This window comes from Lemur catta, chromosome 20, assembly GCF_020740605.2.
Source record: "Lemur catta isolate mLemCat1 chromosome 20, mLemCat1.pri, whole genome shotgun sequence".
NCBI lineage: Eukaryota > Metazoa > Chordata > Mammalia > Primates > Lemuridae > Lemur > Lemur catta.
Genome location: NC_059147.1, coordinates 11,352,131 through 11,366,501, shown reverse-complemented (window position 1 = coordinate 11,366,501; position 14,371 = coordinate 11,352,131).

Below are 14,371 nucleotides of genomic sequence, written 5' to 3'. Positions count from 1 at the left end.
GAAGAGCAAGAGTTGGAAAAGGACCAAGTGAGATCATTGCTTCAACTAAGAGCCACCAGATTATTACATGTAGCTCACACCTTGGGCAACACTTTGGAAGGATTTTGTCTCTGGATACACAAAATGAACTTTGCATTTATCTAAAGCAGTTGTTTCCTTAGATGTGTTCTCGAAAGCCCAGGAGAACTCAGAACTCGGAGACACGTCCCTCAGTGACCAGGAGGAGGGTGGCCCTCAACACAGCCGGGCCACCGCATGGCACAGTGATGTAGGGGGACCAGCCAGGTTCCACAGGCATCCCAGGGCTCCACAAATACTTTATTAAGCTTTCACTTAAAATCATATTTGTAACTATTTTAACTGCATTGAAAATGGCCTGTTCACAAACATGATGCATCAGATACCAGCACGTTGGAGCCACCAGCCTGGCAGCTCGCGGTACAAGGTGATCTCAGCCCTCAGAACACCCAGGCTTCTCCCAGAACCCGGGGGTAGAAGCACACGCTGCAAACTGTCTGAAACGCTGATGATTTGCAGCTATTTATCTGCGTGGCTCAGAGCTCCCGCTCCGTCCCGTGCAGCCACAGAAACAAGCCTGCTTAGGAACCAGCTGTAGATGTCTCAAACCTGTTTCCAATGTTTGCAATCCTCCAACTGCCTTGTGGCTGAGAGTTAAGATTTTTACCCACAACCTCAGGACTGTGTCTCCACCACCCTCCAGTGCTGTGACAACAACGGTACAAATGGGCCCTGGCCGTAGACCCAGGCGGGAGGGGCCTGCCAGGGGCCCACGCTGTGCCTGTCGCAGACAGACGGGCCCAGACTGAGCACCATTCTTGCCCCACCGCTGTGCAAGCCCCAGAGAAACACTCTTCAGGCCTCCTACTTCACACCCTAGAAACAGAGGCCACGGTGTCTAAACGCCATGCGGGGTGGCCGGCAGTGCTGTCACCAGCAGAGGCAGACACGGCTCTGGAGGGAGGGAGGCTCTGGGCAGCGGGAGAGATGGGATGGGGGGAGAAACACTCCGGTTAGATCGACCCGTTCTTCCCTTCCAAGTGTGGGAACCCAAGGGACTCCCGCATGACAAAGTGCAGCTTACACGGTGCCCGAGTGATTTACGAACGCCGTCTGCCAGCTGGATCGCTCAGCCAAACACCGCGGTCTACGCCGCGCTGACCCTCGGGCGTGTACAAACCACAGCCTTAGCAAGTTTTCTTGCAACTTCGTCACTGCAAAGGAGGCCAGAGGACAGAACACACTTTACTGGAAGCCAGATTTGAATTTACAGTAAGTAAATGCATCAGTTTTAACGTATAAGACAAATGCAGGCCTGTAAAATAAGATTTCCTCATTTAAGATTTTTCATGTTGGAATTCCCGATGAGATGTTTCCTTGTTAAAAGCCTTCTGCGGCTGCTTGGTAAACAAAGTTTGAAAACGTTGAGCAAGACAAGTCGTCGGCCCTTCCAAACAGCGGTGGTGACCCTGGGCCCCGGGCAGCCTTCTCCCTCCACGCTCGTCCCTTCCCGCGTCTGCTCTGCTCTCGGGTGGCCGCCTGCAGTGGCGATTGGTGCTGCTGGGTGCTGCTGGCTCCAGGAGCCTCGTGTGATGAGCTGTGACTTTTCTTCCTCGGCTCTGCCCAGGCAGCTCCAGTCAGTAGAGAAGGCCGCTTGCCCCATCGGGGTCTGCAAAGGGCACCTCTCTGAGAGGCCCGGGGGCCCGCGGGCCAGGCTGCCTGGGGCCAGTCCCGCGTGCAGACAACCCTCTGAACGTGCTTCTGACCTCTGCCGCCTCCTCTCCCCAGGATCTGTGGTCTCTTTGTCACCCTGGGACCTGGGGCAAATCGCTAGTGCCCACGTGGGGACAGGGGTGGGGACTGCTGCCAAGAGCACGCAGCAGAGAAAAGGGGGCACACACTCCTCCCGCGGTGCTCACCCCGCAAGGGCAGCTCCCAGGAGAATAACAGCCACGGTGGTCGGGGGACATGGAAACCTAGTGAGGGGTCTTGTCCCTCGAGGAGGGTCCTGCTCAGAGCTCCCCACGGGCCCACAGCCTCTCGGTCCTCATTCTCTGGGAGGAAGGTTCTGAGCCCACACGGCACTTGCCGTTTCTAAGGCTTGTCCAGCAAGCTGGGAGTCTGGGTCCAACAGGGGTGTCCCTATTGAGAAGGCAAGTTTCCCGTCCTCAAGGAAAGAGGGAAGGAGGAAAGGCAGGTAGGAACGTCCAGCCCAGCCGCCCAAGAGGACCTGGGTGACAAGGCCAGTCTGGGCTTGAGCCCTGCTCTGCCACCTGTGAGTACAGGACCACAGGTGAGGGACTTCATTCAGTGAGTGTTTAATGAGCACCTACTATGTGCAGGGCCCTATGCACAGATGTGCACCTGTCATCAAAGCAGCCCAACCCGCCCCTCGGGCTCACCGTGGTGAGATGTGCCCATTTTCAAGGTGCTACCCCTGAGGCTGCAGATGCCCTGAGGAAGCCACAGCAGCGGACGCGAGCAGGGCCCGGCCAGGCCCCTCGGGCACAGCCTCTCTGAGGCCTCCCCCACTGACCAGGTGCCCTGGCCAGCCCAGGGCAGGACTTTGTGATGCCACAAACAGCCCAGCCTGGCCTCTGGTCCCCCAGCCCCCTGTTGCCACATTGGGGGGCATTCCCCCAGCGGAGGGCCAGCTCCACTGCGCCTCTCCTCCCGGCCGGCAGGTCACCACTGTCACCTCTGCTGCACCCAGCCAGTTCGTCATCAGGTAAGAGGGACCCACAGCAGGGAGGGCAGGGCTTGCGCCAGGGTGCAGTGGGGTCTGGTGTGGGGGCCTGGCCGGGCCTGAGAGGAGGGGACTCCAGAGAGGTGGCAGCCAGGCCGTCTGGCCCTGGAGCGAGGAGGGTTAAGTTGCGGACGTTGGGGAGTCAGGTGACCTGGGTGGGAACCCAGTGCCACTGCGATCTCAGGAAAGTGCCACGACCCCCAGCCCAGTCTGTCCAGTAGTAAACTGGGCTGACTGTGGTCCCTCCCTCAGGGATGCTGGGAGGGGAAGTGGGCGTCGCCGTGGGAGGCCCTGGCACACGCTGTGTGTAGAATGTGCTCAGGGCAGGGGGTCCATTGTCATCAGGCCGTGGAACTGGCCGCCACCCACTCCCAGGTCAGCCAGGCCCCGGGGCTCTCTGGGCCGCAGCCCCTTGTGACTCAACTGCACTGGCTCCTCAGGGGGCAGCCCTCACCGGCCCCCCCACCCACCTGCCGGGGCCCAGGCCCTTCTTCCTGGTGGACAGGGAGGGGGCGGCCAGGGACAGGTCCCCCTCGTGCCTCGCTGCCTTCCTGGACAGCCTGGGCCCCATACAAAGGCCAGAGGCCCAGCCTCCAGTTTTGTGACTCAGAGTCTCTGGGGTCAGGCAGGGCCTGACATCCTGAAGGAGGTCACCCAGGGGACTTGTGATTTGTGCTCTGTGAATAAACTACAGGCCTGTCAAGGATTCCCAAGGCCCTCACACGGCCTCTGCCCTCACCAGCACTGTGGCCTCACTGGGCTTCTGTCAGTTCTCCAGCCATCGGGGCTGTTCCCTTCTCTGCCCAGCTGACCCCATTCAGGGCCCCGCCCTGAGCCCTTGGCCCCGCCCACTGAACCCTGGCCCCGCCCACTGAGCCCTTGGCCATGTCCCCCAGTGTTGGGGGTCACACTTGGTTTTGCAGTCTTTGCCCAGGAGTGACCCCAAAACTTTCCTGGCCCTTCCTACCAGTGGCAGCCGCAGGGGAACCCTCAGCCTTGATCACAGGTCCTCATGCGAGGACCCTGTCTGCAAGGTGTGTCCTGCCAGGGCTGGAGTTGGAGAGATCCACCCCTAGAAGGACATCTGGCCCCTTGGGCACACGGAAGCCACAGAGCCTGTTAGTTGGAGGCTCCGGGTGCCAAGAGCACAGTCAGGAACCCCTTTTGTACCCTCAGGCAAGACTGGGCTCCTCTGGGCTCTGTCCACAGCCCTGCCACTTCCTGGTAGATGACCTTGGGGAGGCCGTTTTGCCTCAGTTTTCTCGTCTGTAAAATGCCTAGAATAGCAGCTCCTTGGCGGGGTGCTGAGACACCCCGGCCTAACACAGCTGGGTGTGCGCTCCGCCCTGGGCCCGTGCACTGGGCTCCCTCCCAGCGCCTCCTCTGAGAGTGCACTCACCCCACGGTTAGTGGAACGTCACCCCGCTACCCCGGCTGTCCATCTTTCCCATTTGAAACGTCTCCGAGGTTGACAGCCAAGGGTCCTGGCGCCTCCAGGTCGCGGCCACAGGCAGAAGGGGTCAGTGGGGCCACACAGCACCGTGTTCCCCTCTCCTGGCAAGATGCTGCCTTAGGCGAACACCAAGCCCAGGATGCTCTGCCAGGGGACAGGCAGGCGCCCTGGCCAGGCGGGAGGCGAAGGCCGATGCCCCCAGCCCCCTTGCCCCGACTCACGCCCGTGTCTCCCGATGCCTCACCAGGCCCTGCGGTGAGAGCCGGCACCCGGGCCCGACCCCCGAAGGAAAGCTGTAATCCTAGACACAATCCTCGTTCCGCCGGCTGCTAATCCCCCTGCTCTTCCTCCTGAATGACTCTCCCGTAGCTGACGCAAAATGTGAACCCGAACTGGGAGGCTTAAAACAACACAAACGTGTCCTCTCCCAGTTCCGGAGGCCACAAGTCGAAACTCAGCCTGTCAGCAGGGCCCGCTCCCTCCGAGGCTCCCGGAGCGTCCTTGGTGGCCCCTCCAGCTCCTGGTGGCGCCAGGCATCCTCGGTGCTGACCTCCGTCCCTGTGCACGCGGCCCCTCCCTGGGCCGTCAGATCTCCCTCTCTCTAGTAAGGACACGTGGACACGGGCCCACCCTAAATGCAGGACGGCCTCACACCAAGGTCCCTAACCTAATCGCATCTGCAGAGACCCTTTTCCGATAAGGGCCCGTGCACAGGTGCCTGGGCTTAGGCCTCGGACATGTCTCTGGGGGCACAGAACACCCCATCTCCCCTCTCCCCAGGTACCGCGGTGTCTAAAGGCTGACTTGGAACCACTCAGGGTTTCTGTCATTGCCACTTGGATAAGTTTACACGTCCTGACAGTGGACACGGCACACTCCCCGCTCCCCACGCCACTTACGAGTGACACGGGGGAGGAAGGGTTTCTAGAATACTTATTCCCAAGTTGTAAAGTCCCTTGGAGAGATCTCGACCAGCCCCCTCGGCTGTGGATGTGAAACCTGAAGCCAGGTTGTGGCTTTGGAACCAAATCTGTCAGACCCGACTGGTTCCCACAGCCAGGTCACCACCCGCCTCTGGCCTGACCCTGGCGCAGCCTCGCTCAGCTCTCCCTGCCCTCAGCCCAGCCCTTCTCCGTGCAGCCTGTGGGTGGTCTCCCTGCGGTCCCCACAGAGCCCGTTCCTCCCTCCCCTGTCCCCAGCCGCTGTGGGACGATGGCGCCTCCTTCTCTGCCCCGCGTACCGCCATGCTCGGCTCTGCTGCCCCCTCCGCTGGGGCACGTCCCATGCCCTGCCAGCCCCCGGCCTCTGCCTGTGCCGTCCTCCCTGCCTGGAGTCCTCTTCCCATGGCAGCTCCACACCCACGTTTCAGGTCTCAGGGGAATTGTCACCTCTTCAGAGAGACCTTCCCTGATAACCCATCTTCCCCCCAGTCTAGGGCCCTTCTTGCTTTTCCAGTAACTCGTCCGTTCAGTGAAGCTGTGAATACGGCAGCGAACAGGGGGACCAGCCTTGTCCTCGCAGACCTGACCCCGGCGAGGGTCCACGTTCCCGGGCTGCTACCAGCATGGCCCACATTGTCACTCTGACCCTTCCCCTTTCTCTCCTGCTTCGTAAACATTCACGAGCTCCTTGAATGTGCCTTGGACCAGCGGGTACCTGCATGCCCTGGAGAATCATTTATCAGGCTTAACTGAATGAATCCTGCCATGCTGCCTGCTGAGTCTCACTCGTCTCGGCTTCTTTCCACCCACATCTGCAACTTCCACCCTCAATAAGTCCCCCTGCTCCTCCTCAAGAAGGTAGAAATGCCAGAGTGGCTTGAAAGATGAGCCCTCAGTTGAAAGAGCTGAAGGCAGGTGTGACAAACGGCAAGCCCTGAACCCCAATTTCCACTGCTTCGAGGAATCCCTGCTATCTTGTGGAGTCCTCCACAGAGGCCTAGTTTAAGCCCCTCAAGATTATGTTTTGAGTCTCCTTGCTGTATCGGTTCCTCTTTTCTGAGCGTTTTCCAACTTCCAGGTGTTTCTGTTAAGCTGTGGGGCTCAGAAACTAGTATGGCTGATCAGTGCCAAATCAAGCAGGACCATCACCTCCCATATTCTACAGACTATGCCCTTATTAATATGACCCAAGATTGGTATACAGAAAGATCTTCCCTTCCCACTGATCCTGGCTCTAGAGCAGTGGTTCTCACCCCTGCCTACACATTAGAACCACCTGGGGAATTTTTTTTAACTCCCAGTCCCTGGCCACACCCCACGCCAACTAAATCAACACCTCTACAGATGGCTCCAGGTGATTACAGTGGGTGACCCGGGCCAAAAGACAGAGGTGCTGGTGTCCCATGACCTCCTCGTCCTCTGAGCCTCAACCACTATCCTCAACTCACTAAGACCCTGGTCTCCAGGCCTTCAAGGGTGACTGCTGGTATTTTTATACAAACTGCTAACCAATGGTTACCAAAGTGTGTTCCAGGGAACACTCGCTCTGCAACATGCCCCATGAAGAAACAGGTGTGGTCAGTAAATTTGAGAAACACTGCTCTGAAGCCATCCTCCCATGCTGGTTCACCAGAGGAGTCCGGGTGGAAGCCCTCCCGCCCATCCACTAACAGTGGAACGCATCAACACTGTGAACTCCAGCTTCCTGGAGAACCAACCGGAAGGACTGTTCCCATAGAGAGGGTCTGGGTCCAGTGGTCAGTGACTGCACAGACATTGTGAGTGTGTCCTGGGCCAGGCACTGGCATGGCCCAGATGCCGTGGGGTGTCTAAGGCACATCTCTCATGCCTACATCAGGAACGGCTGCAGAATATTCCACTGTAAGAACATGCCAGAACCTATTGAGTGAGTCTCTTCATGACTGACACTTGGGCTGCGTCCCATTTTCAGTTCTAAACAATGCTGTGATGAATAACTTCGGACAGACATCATTTCGCACAGGTGCAAGTCTGTCAAGCAGATACCTAACAAGGCATGGCTGGGTCCAAGGCCACGTGCATTATCATCATGACAGGTGTGGCCCTCTCGCCTTCCAAGAGGCCGGTTTCCGTTGTCACGCCCACCGGCCGTGCTGAGGGATGCAGTCGGTTTTGCTGAGCACCTGCCTGCCCTGGGGAAACTTGCCCCACTCCCACGGGCTCCTGCTTCTCTGGTCTCAGAATCATTTCTTCCCACGAGGTCTTATGCACAAGGCTGATCAGTGTGAAATCGAAGGCGGGCTGGAGGGAAAGCGGGGTGCGCATCTGCTCTGCTGCGTCCCACCCCCGGGCCCGTGGTGTGCTCCAGCCAGCTTGCACCCTCTCGTGAGGGCCAACCGGTAAATTTTCAGGAATTTTGTGAGCCAGTTGTTAAATGCATCTGTTATTAAAAATTAAATCATATGAATTTAAAAAATGTAATAAAGTACATTCAAAGCAAAGGTAAACGCAGACTCGAAACTCAGCACTTCCTACGTATTTTGCTACATTTTCCTCCCAGCTCTGGCCCCGAGGCTGTTGGGTGTATGTGACTGTGCAGTGGAAACGCAGAACTACAACCGAGCACAGAACTGCACGTCTCTTTCCTACTCCGCTGTTCAGAGACGCGACGGTAACTTGAAACCGACCGTGCGGGGAGTATTTACACCACGGAAACCGGCAAACCGCAAAGTAGAGCTGCCCACGGTGCCCCGCTAGAGCTGCTTGGTAAACATCCGCCAGCGCGCCACCACGCTGACCCGTCCCCCCTCCTGTCCCCTGACCTCCGGACACTGTCCCCCACGGATCAAACCCACCCAGAGGACAGCTGGCCAGGGTGCCCAGGGGGTGCGGTGCGCGGGGCTCAGAGCAGGACAGAGAAGGCAGCGAATGGATCAGGAGGAGCCAATGGAAACAATCAGCCTGCCAGCCCCTGCTCTCAGGGAGACACGACACCTGTGGTCACCAGGGAACTAGCTGGACCATCGAGGAGGCTCCGGTGCTCTGCTTATGTGACAGACCACACCAGCCCCAGGTACCAGAACCTCTTTTTAGCTTTTAGAATGATGATGACACGCTTCTGCTCAAAGAAAGCGGCGTCCTGTCTTGATCGATTCATCACCAACACGTGCGCGCCAGGAGTCAGTGGTTCTCGCACTCGAGCGGCAGCAGAACCTGGGTGGGGGGGGACAGGATTGCCAATTCAGTACAGGCGGTGCCCAAGAACGTGCATTTCTGAGTCCCCAGCACTGCCGATGCTGCTGGCCTGGGGACCCCCACATTGAGAACTCACTGCTAGGAGTGGCCAAAACTGTAAGACTCCCCTCCCCTGAGGAACACCAAGTGTCTGGCTGTGTCATCACAGCAGCAGGCCTGGAGGGGGCGGTGCTGGGGGTCTTCTCCCTGCGGAGCGAGGTGACATGCGTGGACCAGGGTTCGAAATGACCGAAAGGCCAGATGATTGGGAAGAGGCCCCAGAGACCGGCGGTCTGGGCACACTGCCCAGGAACTCCCTGTGAACAAGACCAGGGCAGCACATGGCTTGTGTGTTCCAAGGATATTCGAGTTCAAATATCCTGAATTTCAACGATAACTTGCCAGGGATAGAAAGAAGAGGCCTTGTGTGCTCAGAAACCCAGAACTTACGGAACAGAGCCCCCCTCGGCCGAGGAGGGGAACGGGCAGTGGGAAGCGCAGGGAGGGAACAGTCTCGTCCGGCTGAGGGAGACGCCGCGTGTCCAGGCAGGGGGGTGAGGCCTGGGGTCTGTCCTCTTCGATCAAACAAGAAAGCAGACACAGAACATTCTGGGACGGTTCGTGCCCATCTGTTCCTGGCCCAGGTGCGTCTCTCGGGGAGGCTTTTCCCGACAGCGCCAGACTGGTGGCCTGGGACCGCGCATTTATTCCCGTGCTTGCTTGCTCATCTCTCCCGGGGCCACCAGCTCCACGGGGCAAAGTCGGGGTTTTGTCTCCACCACGTACTGCTCCTAGCGCAGCAGCTGGCACACAGCTTCCTGCTGAGCGAGTAGGTGAAGGGCGGGGGGCTGTGCGCCCCCTCCCCGAGGACGCAGCCATTTCAGAGGGGCAGTGGCAGGGGCTGAATCCCAGGGCCCGTTCCCGGTGTGTGACCCTGGACGAACCACTTCCCCTGGCTGGACTTCAGCTTCTCTACCGAGGAAAAGAGGCGTGGCCTTGCAGGACAGCTCGGAGACGGCTGCCTCTGAGCACGGACGTCTTGGGCACAGGATTCTGTCCCCCACCATTTGGGTGAAGGAAAAGTCTAGACCTTCATCGGACCACAGAGAGCCCAGGTTGAGGGGGGCACTGAGCCAGGGAGGATCTCATGATGGCCCCGGGGCTGGGCGACAGATTGCCCACCCTGGCCCAGTGGAGGCTGGGATGCCAGGAGGAGGGAGGAGGCCACAGTGGCCTGGATTCACACCCAGAGCCTTTGACAGCAGGAGGGTAGACAAGCTCCTCCTCGCACAGACGTGCGGAGAGCAGAGCTGGCTCTGAGTCAGTAGAGACAGGCCCAGCCAGACGGGCTTTTGGCCTCAGCATCGCGGATTCCACCTTTCGTGCAAGAATCGTCTCCCGGCGAGGATGGGCCCCCTGCCCATGCAGCAAACGTCCCTGCAGCTCCCCTCCCCAGCGCCGGACGGGGGGCTGCTTCTCCTCCTCCAGCCTTGTGGCAAACGTGCTGGTCTCCGGGGCCCTGCCCAGGCCTGACTGTGCCTGCTGGCAGGGGCCCCAGCCCTGCGGAAGGGCACGCGGCCTGGGCCAGATGGCAGCCTTCCCGGCCCCTGGAAGGACGTCAGGCCCAGGAGCCCAGGGCCTGTCGGGTCCTGCTAGACCCGGCCCTAGCAGCAAGGCAGGGACCTCGTCCGTCCACACAGGCAGCCCCTTGTCCTGGTGGTCTCCTCAGCCCCACGTTTGTCACGGTGCCCCCAGCTCCACCGCTGGAGTGCCCCCCACAAAAAACGCACACGTTGTACTTGGTCATTGCCGGAAACTTGCAGATACAGCTAAGCAACAACCCCCTGTCACCCACCGGTGAGGTGGCTGATGAAGATGATGGAGATGATGATGATGATGAAGACGATGATGACGACTAACCAGCAGCAACCTGTGGTTCAGTTTGGTCTCAACTCAAAGAAGACATGTGAGTGTCATTTCCTCCGAGACAACAACACAGAAGGCTCTGCCTGGTGCCTGGGGGAGGGATTGGGGGACGCAGGAGGACAGGCCCGGCTGCAGGGGAGCGCTGTCCCCAAGCCATGTGTCTCGGGCCCTCATCATCCTGCTTGCAGGCCTGCAAATGTTGCCAGCGATAGCACCTGCCTCCCAGCGCGACTGAAGATGAATTTTACAGAGGTTTGGAGCGGGGTCCTGGCATTTGGTTAGGACGTAAGAAATCACAGCCGGTGTTGCTAGTGTGTTGACCCAATCTTTCCGCACCCTCTGGCTCTTCCCCTCTGCCGGCGGGTCCCCCTGTGCCCTCCCCCCCTGGGCTGCTGTGGGCTTCCCTGTCACCTCGTCCCCAGCCACCAGGCCCCTTCTAAGCTGCTTTGGGAGATCCTGGAGGGCTCCAGAGTCGCAACCCAGAGGTGGAGTCACAGTCCCGTGCGACACATTAGCTGAGCATTCTGGGCTCCGGCGAGGAACAAGGCTCCTTCCTCAGGGGCTATCGGGAGGTGCCGTCGGAACGGGGCCGCTTCTCCCGGCTCCATCCTGGTCCCGCCTGGTCTCTTCTCACTCGCTGTCTCTCGGTGATGCCCCCTGGGCTCTTCGCCAACAGCATCCACGCTACACTCCAGCCACTGCAGGGGTCTACGGGCATCTCTCGCTCAACGTGGACGAGACACCACTCCTGAGGACCCCTCTCCCAGCCTCCTCCTCTGCCATTCGTCTCCGCCCCGGCGATGGCCTGTCCTCACCCGCTCACTGCTCAGACCAGGACAGAAGCCTGTCTCTCCCCTTCCCTCACTCCTGTGACGGCTGGAGTCGGCTCATCCCAGGGGGAGCCAACGGTGCACAGCTCTTCCCAACTCTGCGCAGCGAGCTGGTAGCTTGAAATCAGTTGCGGTGGGAACATTTACACCACAGGAACTGGCAGATGCTGCGGACAGGGCTTTTCTTCTGGGAGGAGTTGGTTGGTTAACACTCAGCAGGACGCTACTGCTCACTTGCCAGTGCTGATCCGTCGCCAAGGGCTGTTGGCACCAGTTTTGTCTGAGAAGGATCGAGAGCCCAGCCTCCGCCCCGACAGCCAGCGAGCTGGCGCACAGCGCTGCCAGCCCTCATTGCACAGCACACAGCCTGCCGCGGCCCTCCTGCCTCCTGCCCAGCCAGGCTACCCGGCTCAGAACCCTCCAGGGGCCTCCCACTGCAGCCTAGATCATAGCCAGGTGTCTTTCAGGCCCTGTGACCTGGCCTTGGCCACACCCCTCCCCTCCTTCCTGGCTCCTAAACAAAACAACCCAATTCCCAGCCTGGGCCTTTTGCCTGTGAGTGTCTTGCCTTCCCTCAACCTCAAAAGCCCCCTCACCTCAACTCTGCCCAGTTCTCCCAACACCCAACCCCATCTCAGCAGAAGTGCCACTTTTCCAAAGGACATTCTGTGACGTCCCCCACCCCCTCGTTCTCCCCAAAGCTCCCTCTTATTTTCTTCCCCCAACGCAGGACACTTGGGCAGGAAGCCCTTGGCGGCGTGTCTGGTCCGGTTCTCGGGGGCAGGAGCCTCACAGCTTGCCAAGAACCAGCTCGTAAAGCACTTGGTTCGAGGCCAGCCCGCAGCGGCGGGAGAAGCAAAGCTCCAGGCCTGCTGCTCTGGGGGCCTCTCTGCTTCTCTGCTCAGCAGAAAACCGGCGCTGGATCTAGAGAGGTCCGCCCAGGCGGGGTAAAGCAGCTGGGCAGCAGGCGGAGGACGCAGGGGTAGCCCACCGCCCCGGAGGGGGAGCGCTGGGGAAGGCGGGCTGAGGCCCTCCCAGGGCAGCTTCTGCAGGGACCTGTGGGGCCAGGTGGGTCCGGGCGGCCTGAGGGCAGCAGGGAGCCCGGGAGGATGTTGAGCAGGGCAGGGTCTAATCTGCAGTTTGTTAGAGACTCTGGAGGACGTGAGGTCTCAGTAGAAAAGGACAGGGCTTAGGAATCCTGCTTCGCACATTGATGGGGGCCGAAGCCCAGGAAGCATCTGGACTGCTGGCTGTCCCAGCATCATTGCTCCTCTGCGTGAAAGGTACAGCGTGCTCGCGGGCCTGCTCTCGGGGCCTGGCGTGAGGGCCCTGGCTCACATGACACTAGATTAGGCCACTGACCCCACCTGTCCAAGAAGTCAAGGCCTGGAGCGTTTGTGAATCCTGATAAGACAGTAAACAGGTTTCAGGGGCGTTTTTTAGCATCACGTGGGGAAAAAGAAGAGAAAGCAGTGGTCCTGCCTGGTGGGAGAGGCTGGGCCCTTCTCCCGGGGGTGGGGCCCCGGGGACAGCCATGTAGGCCGATAGCGAATCGCTCAGCGGCCCGGGGCTGCCCCAGCCTCTCTGTCGGGGCAAGGAACTTGGACTAGAATGTTCCACACACTTGTTAGGGGCATGGGAAGCTTGGGCAAGGGGCTGGAGTCTGCAGACCTCTTCCGTGCTGCAAAATGACCTCCCAGCATGCAGGGACCTGGGCACTTGCAGGCAGAGCCACTGTCAGCTGAGGAGCCACAGGAAACCGGCAGGACCCTGAGGGCAGGGACAAGCCAGTGAGGCTGTAGTTTTCCGGAGTGAGGTGCTAGAATTCCAGTCCCGGGGGCTCAAAGCTGGAGCTTGCAGATTACCAGCCTGCAGGGGAAAGAAGTGGTGGCCCGAGGGTTTAGCCTGCATTGCCCACGAGCCGCTGGGTCAGATGTTGTCATTGTTCTGTCTTGCTGTGTCATCCTATCCTAGTAGTTCTCAAACCTGAGCAAGCATCGGGACCACCCGCAAGGCTGTGACAATGCAGACTGCTGGGCCCACGCCCAGAACTTCCGACCCTCTGGGTCCAGGGCCAGCCTGGGAGTCTGCATCTCTGATACGTTGGAGGACATCCGTTAGGAAGTAGCAAAGTCAGCGGGTCCAGAGCTCGGGGAGAAACTCCGGCCAGAGTGCGAAGGCCCGGACGCCGGTGGACAGCAGTGCCATGTGCCAGGCGGCGGCTGTCTCTGTGGACAGGCATTATTGTCCCTATTTTATAGACAAGGAGATTGAGGCTTAGAGAAGTGAAGTCACAGGGCCTAAAAGTGACAGTTCCCGCAGCGGCACACTGAGTGTGTTTTACAAAAGGTCGGGCTGCCACGTGGAAGGGTCTGGTGAGCGCAGCACCTCCAGAACCAGGCGATTCCCAGGCTGAATCCCAGCCCGTCCCCCGGCAGCCAGCCCCAGGGACGGAGGCTCCCGGCCCTGGCTGCACGTCCCCATGGCTGGGGTGAAACCCTCCATATCCAGCCAGACCCCGGCCCAGTGATGCCAGAATCCCTGTTAGTGTATTTTGAAAATCTCCCCAGGTGATTGCGATGTGCAACAGGGGGAGCAGCACTGCCCGACGGTGGGTGCCATTAGCCCCATCTCACAGACAGTGAAGCTCAGAGAGGTTAAGCCACATGCCCAGAGTCACACAGCTGAAAGTGCTGGAGCTCTAGTCCAGGCTTGTCTGACTCCAAAGTGCAAGCCTTTCACACACCTGGGCTGGATCCCCCGTCCACCCCGACTCTAGGGCAGGCACATGCACGCTCCTGCGGAGACTTCTCCAGGGCTGTCGTTAAGGAAAGAGGGCAGAGGGCAGTGCCAGCGCCCCTGTGCACCAGCTCCTCCCGGGCCTGCCCCGCCCTCCCGCTGCCGCTCCCGGCCTCCTCCCCGCCCCACCCTCGCCGTGGGGAGGCACCCTAGGTCCCCAGCTTTGACACTGTCTCCCCTGGGGTCTGCAGTGACCCCTTGAGCTGGGTGCTGTCCCCTCCCCTGGCCCCGGGCCCAGGCAGCTCACACCAGTGTCCTCAGGTGGTTTTGCCTCCAGACAGACCAAGTCTGCATCCCCTTCCCCCACCTGCCTGTGGCCTTGGGTGAGTCCCCCGGGTTTCTTCATCCGTAAACGGAAAAGGGAGGATCGATGAGGCAGCGTGGGCGGCCAGGCTCTGTAAACGCTCGGCTCTGGACAAATATTAGTTCTTCTGTCATGTGCTAG